We start from the raw sequence: 22208 nt of genomic DNA, 5'->3' as shown, positions 1-22208 counted from the left end.
CGCGCTTTCTGGAGGCCAAAAATGCTGCACCCAGATTTTTACCCTCTTTTTTGAGGGAAAAGTATGTGTCTTAAACTCTGAAAAATACGGTATTTAGTTTGACTAAATAAAATATGCCTGATTTTTCTTAGCTGAATATGTAATAGTATTAGATGGAAAGGAGAGAAGAAAAAAATGCAACATATTAGTTTGATTATGGCTATCTGGCCATCACTAGCAGAAGTTGGTGGATATTTATTTTTGTAGAAATTGGGCAATTATGTAAAAATATTTTTGGGAGCGTTCTTTGCATTTTTATCATGGTAGATGATAGAAATACTACATGCAGAGTCCCAGCTTTTTTATCCCTGGGTGCCCCTGAGATTTTCAGCCCCAGAATTGCCCAGCCAGCATCTCTTGGGGATAGGAGCTAAAGGTACAGATTGTGGCTCCACTTATAAAGAGAAAGCAAGAGGAGAAGACAAAGAGTTCAAAGTTCATCTTTTCCTAACAGTTCCAGGAATTCAGTATATCAAGCATTTTTTCAGATTGTGTCAAGAAGGAGGCACACAAGTGGAAGAAACCTTATGAATAGCAAGTATTTTGGGGGAGGTTACGACTGTGGGAAGAATAGTGCCCCCCCCCAAAGGAGAACCCCAAGAAAATGCTATTCCCTTAGCTTCTTTCCTGAAGAGCAAGGGTTAAAACTAGAAGCCTGAAAAGAGGTCACAGAGAATAATCTCCGGTTTTCTTTCTTCTCACCTTTCTGTTTATGGAAATCACCGCAGGCTAATAGTTTGCACAAGCCCCATTCATGAAACAGATCCATTTTTTCCTCTGTAAACTGAATAGCTCTGGTTACTATAACAATATCTTGGGCTGGCTGACTCATTGATAAAATCTGGCTAAAAGTCACAGAGGAACCAAAATTAATAGAATAAAAATAACTACACCACTTTAACAGGATTACGGTAAAATTATCTAACAGAAATAAGAAAACCGCACTTCTTGACAGGATTAGGACTGGTGGGGAAACCATCTCTCTAGACCAGTATTTCCCAACCTATTTTTGGCCATGCCCCACCTAAGCATCTTTAAAATCCTGATACTGCCCCCTGTGACATATAACTTTTTACTTTACTCAGAAAATGAACTCTACTCACGTGGAGGAAGCCTAGAAGGCCATTAACTTGGTTTAAACAAGGTTCAAATTGCCCCCATTAAAAATCAAATTGCCCCCTGTGGGCCATGGGTCCCACGTTGGGAACCACTGCTGTTAAGTCTATCCTTGCTAGGAGACTAGAGTTCTGCAGCAGAAATTAGTGACGGATAAGTCGCGGAATAGTCACGCACAGCCACCGAAGGTAAAACAAAGAATATCTTTACTTGTGTAACAAAAATAGAATAGTCTTCAAAATCAGACTATAAGCAGTCTTATAGTATATAAACAGCCTATTTGCAACACGTTGAATTTACAGTTGCTCAACTCACGATTCGCCATGTAGACAGGTGACTAACATACAGACTAGCCACCATCCAATACACGGTCTTCTCCCCCAATTACTAAGCACATACAGTAACAGTAAGTATCAGGAACAACAGTAGAATCAGGAAACATCAGGAGCATCAGGGAGAACTCTGTACTAGTTCCTACCTCCTTATATGGCTGCTTAAAGCAATAGCATCCAATTACCTCTCTCTTACATTTAAAGTCACAGATACATTGGTACAATCATGGCTTATATACATTGCCAAGGCAAGACTAGGGTTACATCCCTAACATCTGCTCTAGACTAGGGGGAATAAACAATGTCCTTTCCGCATAGCCTGCTTCTCAGTTCTTTTTTTTTTTTTTTGAGAATTTTTTTAATTGTTTTAATTAAACAGAAAGAAAAAAAATATCTTTCGTTATATCTTGTTGAAAGCGTATTGATTGGTTACAAATATATTCCGTGCGTTTCTTCCACAGTCCTTACATATATTTCATTTAAATCATGTTGTACATTTAAAATCAAGGAAAAAAAGGTATACATTTTACCATTCCTGTACCTTAATTCTCATTTGGTTACCACCATTTATATTAGAAGACACAACTATCTACTGGTGTTCATTTGCAATTTCAATATATCTCCAATATCATTACATCTTTATGACATAGTCTAAAATTAATCCGGTTAAGTAGGATATCTGAGCATTCCCCCCAACATACCTGTATGTATCATTAAATATTGTCCATTAACATTTCATTGTTATTGAGGAGCCGAGGTGGCGCAGTGGTTAAATGCAGCACTGCAGGCTACTTCAGCTGATTGCAGTTCTGCAGTTCGGCTGTTCAAATCTCACCGGCTCAGGGTTGACTCAGCCTTCCATCCTTTTGAGGTGGGTAAAATGAGAACCCGGATTGTTGTTGGGGGCAATATGCTGACTCTGTAAACCGCTTAGAGAGGGCTGAAAGCCCTATGAAGCGGTATATAAGTCTAACTGCTATTGCTATTATTGTAGTTAACTAAAAATTATTTATTAATTATCTCACCTCTCCTCTCCAGGCCCACACAACATTATGACTTTATAACCGTCTTTAAACAATGATTTATTAACAAGATTTATAGGACTTTTCCCTCAATCCCACATTAGTTAATTACAGGCTAAAAAAAAAAAACATTAGACATCTAAGACAGTCTAAGAAATATTAACATTTCTACTTGACAATCACCCAGAATGTAGGTTAGTATTTCTATGGTCTGGTTATTTATCCTAACTAGGGTTATTATTTCTCTATTAGTATCATAGTAAATTTATGTTAATGGATAAACATTCAGTGGTAATTTAAAACATTCTAAAAGATATTATCATCTCTCCTTAATAATCAGTCAAATATTAACTAGCTTTTTCCCATCAATTGGGATTATTAACCAGTATCTTTCCAGTAACAATATAGCCTTTCATCTCTCACCAGTTGTTGTGCCAATTCTATGTCCAAAACCTTTCCAGGGTTTAAAACGTCTCTCCGCACATTGAAGCTTAAACGATCTCTCATGTAGTTTTGTTGCCCTTGAGTTGTTATTAATGTAAGCTTAACTTTAGTTGTCAGGTTTGTTTCTGAATAGATTTGTCTTATTACCTCCATCTTTTTCACTCTTTCTTTTTCTCCTACATCTTGAAGATTGGGGTGGAACACCAAATTATCAAAGTCACTTTTCCAGCTTCTCTTCTTTCCACTTTCACTCACGTTTACTCCATTTATAAGTTCATCTAAGTTCTTATCTTTGTTTTCTGTATTTCCATTCACTTCCTTAATTTCTGGGGCTATAACCCCATCATCTTTCTCTGTGATATCCCATAGCCTGTCCCATTTCTTGTGGAATCTCTCAAATCCTGAGATGTTTTGAAGTCCAGCAAAAATGTTTTGGATTAACAGGTTTTCTTCATCTGAGTATTGCTCCATTTTTTAGAATAAGAAATAATATGGGGAAAGAGCAAGAAGAAGAGGGTTTAGGTACAATCTGCCACCCTAGCCTATCACAGATTTTGAAGAATATATTTTTATTTTAGACGAATGTTCTTTTATGGTTTTCAAAGAAAGAGGGTTCTTTCCTTTTCCAATGTCAAAGTATTTTCCATACACCACTATTTGTAACCTTGGTTCTTTATCAAGTTTTAAAGAGACGTTCCAAGTCTTTTTGTTGCAGTTACAGTCAGTATAGTAAAATAAGAGTGAACAAAGAAAACAGTTGTTACAGCAGCAAAAAAAAAAGCTTCAGATTTGGGCTTTCAAGTGGCAGATTCGATCCTTTTTAAAACCTCTTCCCTTAGGTATCTCCAAAATAATATTGCAACAAGTAGAAGAAGAAATTTATTGAAGTAAAAAGAGTTTTAATTTAAGCCAAAAAAGTTAAGTGGTAAAGGAAATAAAATAAGGAAAAAAGAGATTCCTTCACTTCAGGCAGAAAAAACAGGAGCATTACGAGATCACTCAATCAACAAAAGATTACAAGCAAGAGCGAAAAAACTTTTTAAGGCAGTCCAGTGGGGATTAAGTATGCCGCTTTGTTCTTGCTTAATGGACTAATTAAGCTTAAGAAAAGAGTTCCTTAGGGCAATCATCTAAAAAAAAAAAAACACCAGTAGAAACACTTTTGTTTCATTCTCTCTTTGGGGGGGAGCGGCTGTTTGCCACCGGTTGGAAGCTCTCCGCTTGGGTCGATCAGGGACTTTGCGATATCCCTGCGACCAGCAAGGTCTTGTCTTCCCAGTCACCATCTCTTCAGGACAGTTTAGGTCCTACCGGACCGTCCAGGGGCAAAAGTGTCATCGATGGATTCGGACAGCCGAATCCAAACAATGTATCATCGCGACGTGGCTCCTCCTTCCCGTCTGCTGCTCAGTTCTTTTTTCAGCCAGCGCTGATCGCTCACTCCGGCTGGAGAGAATGAACCAAAGAGGACCTTTTCCTTCCAACAGGGCAGCGACAAAACCAGTGTAAAATTTCAGATGTAAAGGCTGTTCTGTCCTGCAGGTGACCTTCATGGAGAGAAGCTGTAGGAATATTGAGTTTGGGAGAAAAGGGATTGTGGTTTTGAGTACGGGATTTCCAGGTTTATTTGCAGCTCCTGCTGTGTTGATCTTTGTTTTTAGGGGCCTCCTTGTTAACCTTTGAGACAGCTGAGCATCACCAAGGGTCTGGTACTTTTGTGGTCTCGCCCTTGGTGGGGAGATATGGTGGGGAAAGTAATGCAAAGTTCTCTTCCCAACACCTGGGAGATGTTGCCTATTCTTTCACTTTTCTCCCAAGGCTCCTTAATGTTTTTTAAAAAATCATCCTTCAAATAAAGAGAAGAGCATTATTTGTAGCAGCAAAAGTGAAATTTTAGCTATGCAGTTAAATGATCCCAATATTCCTGGGATAGGAAGACACCAAAGAATTCTGAGATTGTTCATTTCACCAAAACCATTCAAAAACACAGGTTACAATGTTTTTTTACTAGGTCCCTTTGCAGAAGGACACTCAATGACCAGGAGTAGATGAGGACCAGTGTCTGGAGGAACCAAGCGGCTCTTTCGGCTACAGTCTCTAGCTCCAACTTATTTGAATTTAAACATGTGCAAGTTTCTAAACTTTAAAATAATATATTTTCAATAATTTTTCCTTTCTCACTTTCCTTGGTGTTATATGTTAGTGCATATGTTTATCTTGTCTCATCATCTTATTGTTAGGAGTTGGAAACCAATGTTCCCTCTAATTTTTTTTCAGTGTGAGCGGAAAAGTATAGTGTGTGAGCTGCACAGTTTCATGCCTGAGCACCTAAGAGAGCCACAGTTTGAACTGCTGTCACGTCTGCTGGACATTTGCACAACATACCAAGCGTCAAGCGCCGATTGCTAGCAAGGTTTCAGCCTGATGAATGCCAGGCATGAAAAGTGCCACTCAAAGACTATACTTTTCCGCTCACCCTGAAAAAAAAAAGGCTCTCTGCTCAGCTTTTAGATTGTTAGACTGGCTAGAGAGAGACATGGCACCAACAGGGTCCTGGGTCCTGGGTCCTGGCATTTTGCAGGCAACCTGTCCTCTCACATTCCTTTGGAATGCAACCCATCACATGTGAATTAGATTTTGCCAATTATCCTATTAAAAGATAACGCTATTATTCTAAAATACGACTAACTCGATATTAAAAACTGTAAATATGTAATGCTGATAAATAATAGCAGTAATTGTTATTTAGTATGATTAAAATCAGTATTGATATATCAATATAATATCTATCGAAATTGACAATATACACTAAAATAACAATACAAATATATAATGTGGAATATAAATGTAATAAATATAATATATAAATGCAACATAAATGTAATAAAATAATTTATCATGAAACTCTCCCCCTTTAAAGTAGTAAGATCAATTAAATAGTCTAGCAAGTTTGGACAATATGCTATATGTTATGTTACTTAAGAATATATATACCTCAGAATCAGATACAACATCCACATCATTTCCAACTGAGTCAATAAAATCATATGCCATGCCAAAACTATTTTAAATAAAGATATGAAATTAATCAAGTATTGCATTTATTTTTCAAAATGAATGTACAATTTTTTTATTATTTAAGTTTTGTACCCTATATTTTCTAACTAACGTTAACTTTAAAAAGACGTTACATCAGACTACAATACAAGTAATTAAATGAAGACTAAAATAAGTGTTTTGGCATATTGAGCTTTTTATATTTCTTTCTTATATTGCTTCCTTAGTTGAGAACTTGCTCCTCAGCTTACTTACGCATTAACTGTTTGTTGCTTTTATGGTTTATTCATTCACTGCTCCATCTTCAGTTTTTTTCACAGGGGGCAGGGCTTCCTTCCTCCCTCCCTTCCTTCCCTCCCTCCCTCCCTCCACTCCTTTGGCCACCAATTTTGATCCAATTCTCTCTCTCTCTCTCTCTCTCTCTCTCTCTCACACACACACACACACACACACACACACGTTCTTTGTGGGGGAGGTTAATTACTCCGCCTCACTGCGCAAAGTCGGCTCAGCATGTGTTCGGCCCCCACTTACGCCGAATCAAATCCGCGGCCGGCGGGACCAGGGGGTTGCATTTCAAAGCCGCCAGTCCTCTTGCTTCTTCTCTTTCACCAGCAAAGCTCCTGCTGGCGCCTCCACCCATGGCAGTGGTGCCTCTCCCTCCACGCGGAGCCCCTGAGCTGGCTCCCGCGTTATCCCTCCCCCTTCCTCCTCTGCCGTGCTTTTGAGGCCGCGGGAGCTAGTAGGAAAGCGGCGGAGGTGGAGGCGGCGGCAGGGGTAACCCAGAGCCCAGCTGAGGTGGAGTCAGCTGGGCTCTGGGTTACCCCTGCCGTCGCCTCCACCTCCGCCGCTTTCCTACTAGCTCCCGCGGCCTCAAAAGCACGGCAGAGGAGGAAGGGGGAGGGATAACGCGGGAGCCAGCTCAGGTGCTCCGCGTGGAGGGAGTGGCACCACTGCCATGGGCCGGGAAGCCAGTGGGAGCTTTGCTGATGAAGGAGAAGAAGCAAGAGGACTGGCGGCTCATCAAAACAAGACTGGGGAGGTCCTTTGTGGGAGGCCAGTTCTAGCCGCCTGCAAAGGACTTCCCCATGTTTGCTTTGGTAGAAATCTCTGCGCGGCAGTTAGAAACTTCTGCGCGGGGATTTCTTTCTATGTGCGCGGCTGCGCACGCGCGCACCTTAGAGGGAACAGTGTTGGAAACCCTTGCAAGCTCTCTTATAGGGCCACATCAGTGGTGGGTTGCAGGCGGTACGCCCCAGTACACGCGTACTGGAGCCTGCTCAGAACACTGGGTACTGTTCTGGTACAGTGCTCTGGAGGGCCCACCCGCACGCCTGAACTCTTTACCTGTCCTTTAAAGCCTTTGGCGCTTCCACGCACGGTGCATACAGCGCCTGCATGTTGCTCCGCCAAGCAGCTGGAGCATCGCGGAGGCTTGTGGATGTGTCGCTGGCAGGTACGACGCACTTGTGTGCACACGCTGTGCATATCCATGTGGGCGACGCCGGGCCCTTTCCAACCGTTCCGGCTTTAAAACTAGTAAATCTTTCATAGTAGGATTGTGCCTTTTAATACAATGGGTTAGAAAAGGCTCTACCAAACTCCTCCAGACACACGGTATAAGGTTAGCTATTGAGGAAATGGAAGCATCTCCAGACAGGAATTGCATGGGTGAAAGATGGTGTGCCTTGTAATCCAATGACATCTGCAGACCTGCCTTGTCACTCTTCAACATCAATGCATTCCTAATTTGCACCTATTGTAGCTGTGATTAGCACAGGCAAGTTTCTTTCACTAGTGTAATGATTTTCAATCTATATTTTTTTTAGAAAAATCAGGGCGCTTGCTTTTCGTCCCTTAGCTTTTCTTGTGGGTGATATGTGTGAGCCTCTCCAATGGGGCTTGGCAGGAGGACTTTGGCATTGTCCAGCGGCACCCCAGTGGCCCCCCTCCCTGCAGTGGCTTCAGTGAAGGGGTTAAACACAGAGTTTTCCTCTTGTGACTAGAGAGGAGGCAGGGAAACAGAAAAAGGTGTTGGGAGCCCAGTTTCCAGCCCCTCCCATTCCTTTTTCAGGTTCTGCTATGGAGAGCCTCACAAGGGGAGAGGAAAAGTTATAAAAAGTAGCCAACATGGGTTCATAAGGCCAAACAAGCCTTATTTCATTCTTTGCACCAGAGAAATGCTGTGGACATTATTGAGATGTCAATAAAGCAGTTGATAAAGTAGATCACAACCTACTTCTGGGCAAGCTAGAAAAATGTGGGATAGACAGCACTACCACAAAATGGGTTTCCAACTGGGTGGCAAATCGTACTCAACATGTTGTCCTCAACAGAACTACACCCAGATGGAGGGAAGTAAGCAGTGAGGTACCTTCAGGTTGCATTTAGAGCCAGCACTCATCAAAATCTTCATAAACAATCTAGATAAGGGACAGAAGGGGAACTCATCAAATTTTCAGACAACACGAAGCTGGAAGGAATTGCTGACACTCCAGAAGACAAGCTCAAGCTTGAAAATGATTTGACAGACTTGAAGAGTGGGCCCTATCTAACAAAATGATATTCAACAAAAAAGTTTTAAATTTAGACAATTAAAAATAATTGTATACTGTAGGTACAAACTATATGAAACCTGGCTTAATGTCAGTATCTGTGAGAGGAATCTTGGAGTCCTAGTGGACAATCACTTAAATATGAGGCAACAGTGAGTGACAGTAACCAAAATAACCAATCTGTAGAAAGTGAGCATCCACCCCTCCTAGAAGAATGAAATATTTTGAGAAATATTCAGAAGGCAGAACATTATATTTCCCTGGATGAGAAATGGAGAAACATGCTCTTGGAAAGCAGCCCCCACCATCCTTAATAGCCCACAGCAGATGTCAGCACTTAAGAAATAGCTCTATTCATAGGCAAAAATTCCCTGCAGCAAGATTTTTATTATAGTACCGCTTTACAAATCCTTAATAAGACTACACTTGGAATACTGCATCCAATTTTAGTCACCACAATATAAAAAGATATTGAGACTCTGGAAAGCATACAAAGGGCAACAAAGATGATGAAGGGACTGGAAGCTAAAACAAACGAAGAACCATTACAAGAATTGGGTATGTCTAGTCTAATGAAAAGAAGGAGTAAGGGTGACACGATAGCAGCGTTCCAATATTTGAGGGGTTGCCACAAAGAAGAGGGGGTCTACTTATTTTCAAAACATTTTGAAAATTTTTATTGTAAGCCGCCCTGAGTCCCCTCAGGGAAAAGGGCGGCCTATAAATGTGCAATAAATACAAATACAAATACAAAACATGGAACTAAGGAGGAACTTCCTAACAGTGTGAACAATAAATCAGTGGAACAGCTTGGCTTGAGAGGTTGTGGGTGCTTCATCACTTTTCAAAAAGAGACTGGACAGTTGTTTGTCTGAAATGTTACCAGGTCTTCTGCTTGAGTAGGGAGGTTGAACTCAAAAAACCCCCAAGGTCCCTTCAAGATGTATTCAGATAGATTGCTCTTGAAAGCTGCAGCCTTAGATTTGCTGTTGGAGCAGCAGAAACAGGTCAATGGGTAGATTTTGTGTGGAGGAAGAAGATCCAGTTGTGTGTAGTGGTGAAGGAACCAGGTTAGAGAGAGAGAAAAGCTCAGTTCCAGTCCCACCTGAAGGGCAAAACCACCTGTGCAACTTTGGCCAGTTCTCTCAGCCCTAGGAAGCAGGAAAGGGGGGAAAACCCTTCCAAAAACCCTTGCCAAGGATACTGCAAGCATCAAGATTGACCTAAAGGAACCAAAAACGAAGCTAAATAGCATCACATTTCACATGGCTTAGTTGCAAAGGTCGGTTGCTAGGAGTCGAAAACGACCTGCTGCCATATAATCAGTGAAAACATATTTCAAACGCCTTGGTGGAGCCTGGACGGGTGTGTTTTTCCACCTCTTGTCGCTAGATGGCGGTCTGTGCTTAGAAAGCCATCAACACATTAGTGCCGCTCCTGCTTGAGCTTAAAAAAAGAAATGAGCTTTGAACCATTGAGTACTGCAATGCTAGAATGGATGGGAGTAGAAGAGAAGCGCAGAGTTATTTCCTCTGCCGGATCGCCCCGGGGAAGAAGATGGTGTGTAGAGCGGCTTTTGTGGTCTTCCAAGGATCGAAGCAGCAGCTGGCAGGTGGGAGGAGAGTCCGGGAGCAAGTCGGGCTGTTCGGTTCGAAACTATCTATACCATGCTTGAGCTCAAAAAAAGGAGTTTTAAACCATTGCTAGAAAGTATAGGAGAAGAGAAGCGCAGAGGAACTTCCTCTTCCGGATGACTTATGGGAGGAAGGTGGTGTGCAGGGCGGCTCTTCTGCTCTTCCCATGCTCGAAGCAGCAGCTGGAAGGTGAGTGGAGGGCAGGTAGGAGGAGAGTCCGGGAGCAAGTCGGGCTGTTCGGTTCCCTCCATTGCCTAGAAGCAGAGAAGCAACTGAGCTGAACCATCTCAGCTGCTGCTGCTGCAGGTTCCTTCCATCCACAGAATTTGGTGCTGCACGCTGTGAAACTGGTCGCTGTAGTTTTCTGCTGGTGGGAAGATTGAAAAAGTCTCTTCCAAGCGAAGGTAGATTTTTTGGGAATGGCTTCACTCCGGAGCTTGTGGCTTGTCCATCACTGGAGGGTTTTAAGAGGAGATTGGGGAGCCATTTGTTCGCAATCGAATAGGGTCTCCTGCTTGTCCAGAGGCTGGATTAGAAGACCTGCAATGTCTGTTCCAATTTTGTTATTCTCTTCTGTTCTGTTGCAATGATATTTACGATACCTTGATGAGTAAAACCATAGAATCAAAAAGGGTGTACTTTCTTTTTCACTTGCCTGTATTTGAAAACAACCCTTTGCTGTGCTAAGAATTTGTGATTGACCCAGTCAACAAGTGAATTTCGTCATTGAATGGATATTCAAACTTGAATCTGCATAGTCCTCCATATGTCAAATGAACGATGATTAATGTAAAAGCTTATTGAAGCATTGTCATATTATTGCTTTTTAATTGTAACATAAACCTTTATCTTTTCTTCTCATCTTCTGTAACCATTTTATGTACAATTAAAGTTACCCTTTTATTTTAATCTTATAGACAAAGAAGATGGCAATGAGCACTCTGGACAACTGTGGATAACCAGCAACATTGAATAGCAAAGCAAGTCAGTCCCGAAATCACAATATCTTCCATTTCCTTCAGAGAGCCTCACAATTCTTCAACTTCCTCAGCCAGTGAAAGAGAAACAAGAGAAAATCAAGTAGAGATTTCTGCATGGAGAAAGCAGTGTATGTGAAACTCAAGCATACATTACATGAAAAGTCAAGGGAGATTATTTTTCCATTCAGCAAAAGAGGGAAGTGAAAAAGTCATTGGGGAGGAAAAGGTCAATGGGAAAGCCATGTAGAACAGACTGTGTTACAGGCTGGGAGGAAGAAAACGGCTTGAATCAAAGCACAACTAAAGAAGGGACCATCCATATTTTTTAACCACCTCTAGAATATTAGTTGTGGAAAAGCTCCATAGAGGTTCCTGTTGTTGGAAAGATGCAACTTAGAAATCACAGCTGACTGCCTGAGAGGATCCCGACTGAATGTAGCAAAACCTTTGGTCAGAACAATACTGTTTTGTTTCATGGAAAGACCCACACAGGACAGAAGCCCTAAAAATGCTACCAATGCTGTAAATGCTTTAGCAAGCATGGCAACGTGTACTCACACCAAGGAAAAACCCTTTGAATGTCCTGATTGTGGGAAACGCTTCGGTAACAATTCCAGACTCGTGAGACACCAGAGGACTCACACAGGAGATAAACCCTTTGAGTGTCCTGATTGTGGGAAAAGTTTCAGTCACAATTCCAGCCTTATTGGCCACCAGAGAACTCACACAGGAGAGAAACCCTTTGAGTGTCCTGATTGTGGGAAAAGTTTCAGTCACAATTCCAGCCTTATTGGCCACCAGAGGACTCACACAGGAGAGAAACCCTTTGAATGTCCTGATTGTGGGAAAAGTTTCAGTCACAATTCCAGCCTTATTGGCCACCAGAGAACTCACACAGGAGAGAAACCCTTTGAATGTCCTGATTGTGGAAAATGTTTCAGTCGAAATTCTCACCTCATTTCACACCAGAGGACTCACACAGGAGAGAAACCCTTCGAGTGTCCCGATTGTGCTAAAAGCTTCAGTAACAATTCCAGACTCATGAGACACAAGAGGACTCACACAGGAGAGAAACCCTTTGAGTGTCCTGATTGTGGGAAAAGTTTCAGTCAGAATTCCAGCCTTATTGACCACCGAAGGAGTCACACAGGGGAGAAACCCTTTGAATGTCCTCATTGTGGAAAATGTTTCAGTCGAAATTCTCACCTCGTTTCACACCAAAACATTCACACAGGAGAGAAACCATTTGAATGTCCTGACTGTGGGAAAAGTTTCAGTCGACATTCTCACCTCATTTCACATCAAAGGACTCACACAGGAGACAAACCCTTTGAGTGTCCAGATTGTGGAAAAGGTTTCAGTCACAATTCCAGCCTGGTGAACCACCAGAGGACTCACACAGGAGAGAAACCCTTTAAATGTCCTATCTGTGGGAAAAGTTTCAGTCACGATTCCAGCCTTATTGGCCACCTGAGGAGTCACACAGGAGAGAAACCCTTTGAATGTCCTCATTGTGGAAAATTTTTCAGTCAAAAATCCAGCCTTATTCAACACCAGAGGACTCACACAGGAGAGAAACCCTTTGAGTGTCCTGATTGTGGAAAAGGTTTCAGTCACCATTCCAGACTCGTGAGTCACCAGAGGAGTCACACAGGAGAGAAACCCTTTGAATGTCCTGTTTGTGGGAAAAGTTTCAGTCACAGTTCCAACCTGGTTCAACACCAGAGGACTCACACAGGAGAGAAACCCTTCAAATGCCCTGACTGTCGGAAAAGTTTCAGTCTGAATTCCAACCTGGTTCAACACCAGAGGATTCACATAGGAGAGAAACCCTTTGAATGTCATGATCATGAAAAAGCTTCTCTCAGAGATCCCAGGTCATGCACCAGAGGACTCTCACAGGGGAGAAACCGTTTGAGTGCCCTGACTGTGGGTGGTGCTTCAGGAAACATTCCACCCTTATTGCACACAAGAAAATCAACGTGAGGCCCCAAGTAATGAGAGTAGAGGTTTCAAGTTTGTTTATAATGTCACATTGTAAGGCCAGCTGACAAATTGACTGCTAAATTTGACTGCAAAGAATTTCTCTAATTTTTTATAGGCAAATAAGTAATAGACAAGGAGGAGGAAAAAATGGCAATATGGTAATACCTCTCTGGCCATCAATAGCAGAAGTTTCTGGATACACGTAGTTCTCGAGTTATCAATGGAATGGATCCTGCCCAATCCATCCGTAACTCAAGAATTCATGGGAGTACGTTGAACCACATCACTCCCTGCTTTTACATTACATGCTTTATCGTCACAGATCAGCCTGACGAGAACTCCGGCTCCAAGAAAGTAACCTTGGGGTGGCTGTGCGCAGCTTCTTGGGGCTGTTTTCTTGTCCACAATTCACTTGCGGATTGCCTTTTTGTAGGTTTTGGCAGCCATTTGCAAAAAGCCTTTGTCTGTAGGAACAGAACTTTGGGGGGACGTGCCCGCTCCTCTCAAGCTCCGCTGGTGCCAACAAAGTTTTTTTTTTTTTTTTTTTTTTGCAAAGGGCTGCTGAAGTCTACAGGAATGCAATCTCCCTGTAGGCTTTGGCAGGGAAACAGAAAACAGAGGGAAGACCTGACGGACCAAACCTTCCCTCCATTTGGAAACATCCAGGTCTTAATTCACAGAGAATAGAGGCTTAAAGTGCGAGATTACACAAGATCTCACTACTGTTCTCATAGTACGTTACGCTTCTGTTCTCTGCAAATGGTGGGCAAAGAAACAGCAACAGGGAGGGGCTCTTTGAAAGGTAAGTGACTCTCCACAGGCAATGTGACCTAGTTTGGGGGGGGGGGCGTCAATGTGGTCTCTGGTCATTTGTAAGGGTGAACAACTGCTTTGGGGCTGTCATATTCATAATCTTGGGATTTGTTGGTAAACACTAGGGGGGCATTTATCGCGTAAGGAACATTTGCTAAGGGAACAATTGTACCCCCAGGTTTATTGTAGTAGAAATTGTGCAAAGATCTAAAAGTCTTTTTGGGTGTGTTCTTTGCATTTTTATCATGGTAGACGGAGTCCCAGACTTTTTCTCCCCTGGGTGCCCTTGAGATTTTCAGCCCCAGAATTCTCCAGCCAATATCTCTTGAGGATTGGAGCACTAAGACTACAGTTAGAGAATGTGGCTACTCATATAAGAAAGCAAGAGGAGACAAGTAGTAGAGGGGTTTTAAAGTTTTATCTTTTCCAAACAGTTCCAGGAATTCAGTGCACCAAGAATATCTGTTCAGATTGTGTCAGGAAAGATGCACCAAAGAATTCCAAGATTGTTTATTTCCCCAACACAACTTAAAAAGACAGGTTACAATTTTTTAGTAACTCTCATTACATGAAGGACATGCAACAATCAGGCTAGGTGTGTGGAGAAACCAAGTCTTAAGTCCAAGTGATTTCAAAATTTAACATGTGCAACATTTCTAAAATTTATAATATAAAAATATATTTAATCAATTTTTCTTTTTTCTCTCCTTGGTGTCACATTTTAGTGCACCATCTTTATTATGTCTCATCATAGTGAGGAGTTAGAAACGCTTGCAATGTTCCCAAAACCTCTGAATCTCTCACAGGGCCAGAGGTGGGCTGCAATCAGTTCGCACCAGTTCAGGCAAACCGATGGTTAAGATTCTGTGCAGTTTGGCAAACCAGCAAATCCCACCACTTGCTGGCCCTGCCCTCACTTGTTTTATATCCTGTTTTGGGGCCGTTTTCAAGGTGTTTTTCAGGCCATTTTTCAGCCGTTTCGTGCCTGAAAACAGCCAGAAAAATAGGCAGGGATGGGGGCGGCCAGTGGTGGGATTAATCCCAGCTGGCTGAATCCTACCTCTGCCTTTGAGGTGAATGTCCGGGAGGCAGGGATGGGAGTGATAAGTGACATCACCAACCCAATCACATGACCAAACCGGTCATGCCTATCCAGCCAGAGACCAGTTGTTAAGTTATTCCAATCCCACCACTGCACGGGGCTATATAACAATATTAAGCAACCAGGCCCTCCTTGGGCCAGCTGGGATCCTAGGGAATGAGACGGCACCAACAAGCCATGTTTTTCACTTGTTGTTTCTCAGGGATCTCATACTCCACAGCAGATGTACAACAGGAACAAACCTGCACATACACGATAGTGTGTAGGGACCTACCAATCACCTTGGAGGGGAGTCAAAAGTCCACTTCCTCCTCCTGTGGCTGTATGTTCCCAGGGGCAGGTCTGTGACTTCTCTGAAGAAACACTCTTGATGGTGGGAGCCTCCCAGAACAACAAGCAAGTTAGAAAGACATCAGGTACACTGCAGAAGAAGTTAATGAAAGTCTTTTTGGAGCGACACTCAATGCTTGGTGATTAATGATTGCAGGTTTCTTGACAGCAACACAAACTCTCATTTCCTTCTTCAGGATGTTCTCCCTCCCCCCCCTCTCACACACACAGCCTTGGACATCACAAACACCTCTGCAAGAGCAACCTGACTACTCCCCGGCAGTCAATAGGGAGGAAGAGAGAGAAAAGGGAAATGTACAAAGGAAGAGAATATTGTGATCAAAACCTGCCTCATCTGAAGCAATCAAATGGTTTCAACGTATATTAAGCATACAAACAATCAAAGTGTCAACCAAAGCAAGCACAGCTGAGACGATCCAATTTCTTAATGTAAAACTTTAATGAGTACATCATATCGACAAAAATGAGGGCAAAAGTAGACCTGACTGTTTCCTCATGCAAACTCACATAGTTAAAGTTCACGTTTATCCTCCCCCCCCCCCCAATTAGGCCAAGTCACATTGTCCAATGGAGACTTCTAGTATTGTGAGAAAGAGTCTCTCAGCTCTGGTAAACACTTGCCGAAACATCCTTGGTTCCCATGGCTGGCATCTTGATGTCTGGAGGTTTGTTCTATCTTCCCGTTCTGTCTCCCCATAGTTTTGTGGCAAACTGAAAAATGATAATAGTTGCAACAACAGAAACGCCGTTTGAAGCTTGATACGCTGCACACTGGATTCCACCAAAGCATTGGCAGCTTTCTGAGCAGCCCTGACCTAAAGCAGAACCGCAGCTTATATATAGTTAGTCCATTACGTTACAAAGATATAGAAACAGGCAAGCGCCCTATAGAGTACAGCGTAATGGAATATTTTTTTATGATCTCACTTGGGAAACTACAAAGTCAGCATGGCAACTATGTGTTCTGTGAGATATGGTTAGGGAATGTAAACACCTTCACTCATTGGTCCAGAAATTCCTGTCTGATTCTTCCTCCTCCGGCCCAATTCAGCCTTTTGTCAATGTTTACTTACAACAAGACTTTAACAGTATTCAACTGTTGGGGTGCAAGGACATCTCAGAGGTTTGCTAGTGAATGTAACTCAATGGTCTGTAAGGATAATCACTGGGGACTTTCCATGACTGAATGAAGAACCCAAACTGTATCTCCCTGCCACTAGCCTAGCATATTACCTACCCTATCCTATGCTCACCATATGCTCAGACTGAAAAAAATGGCCTTGGAAGATATGCAAACTCCATTACTAAAAAGGTGAGGGGGGGGATATCTCCCAAGTCCTCAGCACATAGATCCTATTCGGAAGAGACTCAGACACCTCCCTAATTCACAGGAGTATAAGGAGTGGGGAGAAGGTACAAAAAAGATACTTTATATGCGTTTTCACCCAAAAAGTAAACCTGACACAACTTATCAAAAACAACCATAAGTGCCAGATTCAGAATGCAAATTAGAATATGTAAAAATAAGAGGACACCTTGTCAGCTCTAGACCAATTCAAATCACTGAGTTTGGACGGACTACACCCCCAAGTTCTGAAGGAACTAGTAAAGGTGATGCTCCATATCGTAATTGGCCCCAGTAGGAGCAGGGGATGCAGTCTCCTCCCCCATTGTGAAGTGTGCTAAATTCAAGTGTGCTGCGCAAGGTGCTGCAAGAGCAGTGAGGTGGTCATGGAAGTGGTGAGAGCAGCAGTGTCAGCTGCAGCCAGGTCGGGCCAGTGTCTCATGGCGGAAAGAAAGCCGGGCGTCTCCCCAAGGGACATAGGTGCCCACAACACAAACAAGGGCTGGAAGAAGAGGCGAGTACAGGGCCGCGTCTCTCCTCCTCTGGAATATGAAGCAAGTCTCCATCTGCCACCCTTACCTTCTGACGGGCAAGGAGTGACGGGGAGGGGGAGGGATGGGACCAGCCAGGGGACCAGCTGGCAGGAGGCCCAAAGAGCTTCATTTATCTGGGAACACACACACACACACACATGGGAGAGAAAGAGATGAGTGAGAGAGAGAAAGAGAGAGGCATACACAGAGCGAGAGTGCGTAGTGTGACTGGGTGGGAGTGAGTGACATCGAGTTGGCCCCACCCACCCAGGTTTTGTGGCTCCTGGTATTTTCTTTTCTCTGGAAAACGGGTACAAATGGCTCTTTTGAGTGTTTAACATTGCATACCACTAGACTCTAATAAAAAGAAGAACAAGGGGAGACACTGAGCCGCTCCCATAAAGAGGAGGGGGTTAAGTTATTTTCCAAAGCACCAGAAGGATGGAAACTAGTGACAGAAAGAAGCAACTTAGTGTCTCCTGTTTGAGCAGGGGGTTGGACTAAAGACCTCCAAGGTCCCATCCAGATCTATTCGAATTGATTGATTGATTGATTGATCTTGAAAGCTGCAGCCTTGAATTTACTACTGGAGTTTGGTGTAGTGGTGAAGACACCAGGTTAGAGAGAGAGAAAAGCTCAGTTCCAGTCCCACCTGAAGGGCAAAACCATCTGTTCAACTTTGGCCAGTCCTCTCAAGCTTAGGAAGCAGGAAAGGGAGGAAACTCCTTCCAAAAACCCTTGCCAAGGAGGATACTGCAAGCATCAATTTTGACCCAAAGGCACCAAAAAACGAAGCTAAGTAGCATCACGTTTCACTATTTCACTTGGCTCAGTTGCAAAGGTCAGTTGCTAGGATTCGAAAAAGACCGGCTGAAATTTAATCTGTGAAAATATCTTCCAACCGACTTGGTGGAGCCAGGACGTGTGTGTTTTTCCACCTCCTGTTGCTAGATGGCAGCCAGGCAACATCTGTGCCTAGAAAGGCATCAATACAATGGTGCCATTGGTGCTCGAGCTTAAAAAAAGAGTTTTTAAGCCATCGAGTACTTTATTGCTAGAAAGGATGGGAGTAGAGGAGAAGCGCAGAGGAACTTCCTCTTCCGGATGTCTCATGGGCGGAAGGTGGAGGGCAGAGCGACTTTTGTGCTCTTCCCATGGTCGAAGTAGCAGCTGGAAGGTGAGTTAAGCGCAGGTGGGAGGAGAGTCCGGGAGCAAGTTCGGTTCCCTCCACGGCCTGGAAGCAGAGAAGCAATTGAGCTGAAGCATCTCAGCTGCTGCTGCTGCTGCAGGTTCCTTCCCTCCCCAAATTTTAAGCCCACTGGTGCTGCACGCTGTGAAACTGGTGGCTGCAATTTTCCTCCTGGTGGGAAGATTTTAAAAATCTCTTTTAAATTAAGGTGAATTCTTTGGAAATGGCTTCCCTCCAGAGGTTGTGGGTGCTCCCATCACTGGAGGATTTTAAGAGTAGATTGGACATCTATTTGTTCTGGGTGGAATAGGGTCTCCTGCCTGAACAGGGGATGGACTAGAAGACCTCAAGGTCCCCCCCCCAGCTCAATTATTCTGTTGTGGACCTGATGTTTTCTGGGCAACAAGATCGGGCTGATGTCCCTCTGGTCGATTCTGGGTTGTTTTACTTACATTTGTTTTCCTATTGGTGCCCCTATTAACCAGGTTCAACTCTGCTTAACCCGACACTTTTTTAACAATAGCTATTAACAAATGTTTTGATTGTTCAGTTGTATTTATTTATAAAATTTATTGGCCACCAACCTTACCATGACACTACTGTGGGCAGCTTAGAAACATAAAAAAAACAAAAACCATAACCATTAAAACTAAATAAACTGTACTAAGAAAAATCTGGTCTGGTTCCAAGCCCAGAGAAAGGAGCTGCAAAGTTTCCTAATAATGCCTGATTCATAATAAGCGACCCAATATTGTAATACAAAAACCAGTGATTTATTAACAGCTTCATTAGGCATTCTTCATTAGGCAATTTCTTATTCGCAGCCGTCTCTTTGCTTTCTTTATCTGGAAATAAAATGGAAGGTGATTGGAAAAAAAGATTCTGTTTAATTGATGAGCAGAACCAATAGCAATATGTTGCTCTGGGACAGCTGACAAAATGGGGTTGGGATAGGTGGGGTTTTATAAATGATTTGGGGTATTGTGTTTGAAATGCTCAAAGGGGTTGTGCAATGTAGTGAGTTTTGGGTCTTTTTGCTCTTCTGATGGTGGTGGGTTTATGACCTAAATATCAATGAAGTATCATGTAGTAGATATCCTGTCCTTCTTAATCCCATCAGCTGCAGCTGAAGGTGTTTTGTTTGTGAATAGATTGGCCCAGTCTTTCTTAATGGGCACAAAATCTCTAAAGATTTCAGGCATCTGCTGGAAACTGTTGGGGCTGCTTTCTGCCTTTCTTAAGATTTTTTTTCTCCATGTCTCCTTTGGGGAAATACAACATTCTGCTTTAATATTCATCAACATATTTCATTCTTTGGGGAAGGGAGGGGGGCTCCCCACAAGGATACCAGAGATTAAAACCAAGGATGCATGGGGAAAGCAGGAGTGGAATGGGGGAGGGGGATACTACTCAATCAAGGACAACCATAGCCCTCACTTACCATTGGTTCACTGAGCCTTTGAAGTTACAATGGCACTGTAGAAGCAGACGTAGTTATGAAGGTGCAGGAAAAAGAGTTGCACCAATTCGGGTTCTGCCAACCAGCGGACATTTATGATGATTGCAGCATCCCACACTCATGACCTCATTTTTGACCCTCCCAGCTAGTTTTTGACAAGCAAACTCACTGGGGATGCCAGCAGGAAGTTGTAAGCCAGAGTCATGTGAAATTACCTTTAACAACCTACCATGATTTGTTTAAGAACTGCAGAGAAACAGAAGTTGGCACTGTCATATGACACCATGCTTCATGATCTGGCTGTTTAATGACAAAGACGCTAGTCTCAATTGCAGTCAATAAGTGAGGAATTCGGATGTCACCAACGGTGTTGTGGAAGGCATTTCTGCCTGCCCTTGGAGCTCAGGACTTCCATTGTCAAAACTGATATTTCAAATCTTGCAGAGTCTTTAGGCATCGTTTCATCAGTTAAAGCCCCCACATCTGTAAAGTTAGTGTCATGCAGACTGACAGGTGTGGCTCAGTAAAATAAAAGACAGAGCCCAATTGTTCAATTACATAAGAGACAGCTGGCACATGGCAGATATGTTATAGAAATATAGAAATTATAAAAATAGTCAAGCATGCCTTCTGTGGTTTTGGTCACATGCCTAACCCACAGGCTAGTGGTCTCCTGTGAAAGCTTCCGTGGCCTCAGAAGCCTGTTGAGGCCTGAACTTCAGCCTTGCCGTCTCAACAGATGAGCATTCATCAAATTCCTGATTAACATTAGCACAGAACGTTTGACTGTAACCATTCTGAGATATTTTTCAGACTTAAAAGACATGGATTTTCTCCCTATTGTAGGTGTGTGTATTTTTATTTCTTTTTAAGTGTATATACCGTACTTTTTGAAGTATAAGACACACCTTTTGAGCCAAGGTGGCGCAGTGGTTAAATGCAGCACTGCAGGCTGACTGCTAGATCAGCAGTTCAGCGGTTCAAATCTCACCGGCTCAGGGTTGACTCAGCCTTCCATCCTTCCGAGGTGGGTAAAATGAGGACCCGGATTGTTGTTGGGGGCAATATGCTGACTCTGTAAACTGCTTAGAGAGGGCTGAAAGCCCTATGAAGCGGTATATAAGTCTACTGTTATTGCTATTATTATTGCTATTGCTTTTCCCACCCCTAAAAGAGGGTGAAAATATGGGTGCGTCTTATACACCGAATGTAGTCCCACCCACTGGCCCCCACCCTTTGGCCTCTGCCTCCCAGCAATTTACCTCCTTGCAGCCAATGGAGATGCTTAAACTGAAATTGAAAGTGAAACTTGCTGTTTGCTGCAATGAGGCAATTTCCTGGGAGGCAGAGGCAGATTTTTTTAAAAAATCAGTCTAAACTGAAACCGGCTGCTTGCTGCAAAGAAGTAAGTCAATAATTATAAATGCCTATAGAATGTTCAAATTATTGCTTGATCTGAAGAGGCCCAGTGTTATTGTATCTTCTTTTAAATAGCAGAGAATAATGTATACTTCTGGAAAGCCACATCAATTTTTAACGGCATCTGTTCAAGTATAGTCTGAAATGTAACACCACAAACAGTGTATATCTTCTGTACTGTTTGCTGTTTGGGGCAGGGACGTGCAGTCAGGGGAGGCAGAGCCTCACCACTGTCATCATGAAAAGAAAAAAAATGTAAAAGGAAAAAGGCAAGAACTGAGGTCAGGCTGAACTAGTTGCTGCCAGAGTCACTGTGGATGACTCTGCTTAACTGTTTAAAAAAGCCTCTAAAAAAGTGCCCTTTGCAGGAGGAGGCAGGAGAACAACGTGCCTCATCTAGTCTGACTTTAGGTGATCACTTCAGCAGAGTTAAGCAAGGGTTAAAAGCCTAAAAATTCCTGACGTAGGTGAGGCATGTCGTTCTCCTGCCTCCTCCTGTAGAGGACACTTTTGTAAAGGCTTTTTTAAACAGTTAATCAGAGTCATCCACGGTGACTCTGGCAGCAACTAGCTCAGCCTGACCTCAGCTCTTCCCTTTTTCCTTTTACATTTTTTTTCTTTTCATGATGACAGGCAAGAGCAGAGTTGAAATCCTCTCTGAAACAGCTGGAAAAGGTACGTGTGGGTCGGAGGGAGGGGGAGGAATTCAAACTTCATCCTCAAGTGTAGATCCCTCCCCAAGTGTGGTTTGATTGCAGGCAGAGCCACATTGCCTTTTCAAACCTGTAATCAGTGAAGCTGGGCTGGATCCTTCCGGGGTTGGGGGAAAATG

General features: G+C 42.9%; 1 protein-coding gene and 1 pseudogene across 1 annotated transcript in view; one reads left to right on the top strand and one right to left on the bottom strand.

Annotated features, from left to right (window-relative positions):
• The window catches only part of LOC116504800 (zinc finger protein 850-like), a 361571-nt gene that overhangs the window by 180786 nt on the left and 158577 nt on the right, over window positions 1-22208 (bottom strand). The gene's annotated exons all lie outside the window — the stretch shown is intronic.
• Window positions 1-22208, top strand: part of LOC116504732 — a 34250-nt pseudogene that overhangs the window by 5611 nt on the left and 6431 nt on the right.

Source organism: Thamnophis elegans, chromosome 2, assembly GCF_009769535.1.
Source record: "Thamnophis elegans isolate rThaEle1 chromosome 2, rThaEle1.pri, whole genome shotgun sequence".
NCBI lineage: Eukaryota > Metazoa > Chordata > Lepidosauria > Squamata > Colubridae > Thamnophis > Thamnophis elegans.
This window is presented reverse-complemented; position numbering and strand designations above follow the sequence as displayed.